Below are 1470 nucleotides of genomic sequence, written 5' to 3' on the forward strand. Positions count from 1 at the left end.
CCATATTTCACCCCCAACGCGGCGTACTGCTCGCGGCGCCGCGAAGAGAGAGAGAGGAGGCTCCATTAGTTCCAAACTCCTTGATTACACCACATACTCCTAGTACGTAACGCTATTCAGAAAATAGTAATTTGTGAGGCAGCGTTGTGGAATCAGGCTCTTGTCAATTTTTGGTCATGTAGAGTTATTGGTATTATCTTAAAGCTTGTTCTTTATTTGGATGAAAAGAATATCCATTTAACTTGAATATGAGTCGAGATATTTGCGAATGAAGGAGGTGGGGGTCACCTGATTTCAGAGGTAAAATTAGTGAGAAAATGACCGCCAAAGACTAGTAATTTCATTAGCTTAAGAGTCCGTGGTACCTGAAAATTTTCATTTTTGTGCCTTTAATCAACGTTTTTCAGAAAAATCCACACAGAAGTGGCTTCTTCAATGGACATGAAAGGCGTTGAGCCAAAAAAAACCCCCAAACATTTGATAAAAATTCACAAACCTGCAGAAAAATGAAAGTTTCTTCACATTGATTATTTTGACGAGAGCCTGATTCCACCACGCTGCCTCACATTTGTAAAGCAGGGTGCTTGGCGCTATATCAGGTATGGAATGAGTTTTACGCTAAAAGCGAAAAGCATCAACAACAAAAACAGAACAAAACAACAAACAAATAAAACAAAAACAAAGCAAAACAACAACAAAAAGATCCTAATTAGAACAACTAATAGACAGGAAGAGGGTGCGGTGGCGGAGTGGTTAGTGCGCTCGTCTCCGAAATCGAAAATCCGGGTTCGAGCCTCGGTTCGGACACGGATTTTTTCCACCCCCTCCTGCCCAACAAGCACTAATGAGTACCTGGTCCTGACTTCGAGTTGGGGAAGTAAAAGCGGCGTGGAAAGGAACTGGCCACCCTACCACAATACTATGTCGAAGAATCAGGAAGTTGTCCCACTAACAAGGCAATCCCTTATGTCCGGATCGGATGCAGGAACAACTTTTACTTCTTTTTATAAAAAACCCAACTAAAATACACTGGAGGTACGACTTTAACGTCCTTCTCCGATAGGACCAGCCCAAACGAATAAAATCCTTGAAAACTTCCCCAGACAACACACATGTCTGAACACCTGTCTTGGGTTTCGAACTGCACCCTTGTCTAAAGAATATGAAAGACGGATCCGAAGGACATAAATGAGGAACGAAGCAGCGAACAAAACTTCACACCTGCCCGTCTGGCCACAGATGTAATACTTCCTGTTTAACTGTTTAAGTCTTGGTTGTAATGTGTTGTTAGCACGTGTTGGAGTGCCTTGTTTTCACTGCTGTCCTAATGCGTATATAACTGATGCATGACTGAGAAAGCTCTTCCATATGTGGTTGAACTGTTGTCTTGTTTATATGAATGGTTTTTTATTGTGTGTGTGAGTGTGTGTGTGTGTGTGTGTGTGTGTGTGTGTGTGTGTGTGTGTGTGC

Source organism: Aplysia californica, unplaced genomic scaffold (genome assembly GCF_000002075.1).
Source record: "Aplysia californica isolate F4 #8 unplaced genomic scaffold, AplCal3.0 scaffold00056, whole genome shotgun sequence".
NCBI lineage: Eukaryota > Metazoa > Mollusca > Gastropoda > Aplysiida > Aplysiidae > Aplysia > Aplysia californica.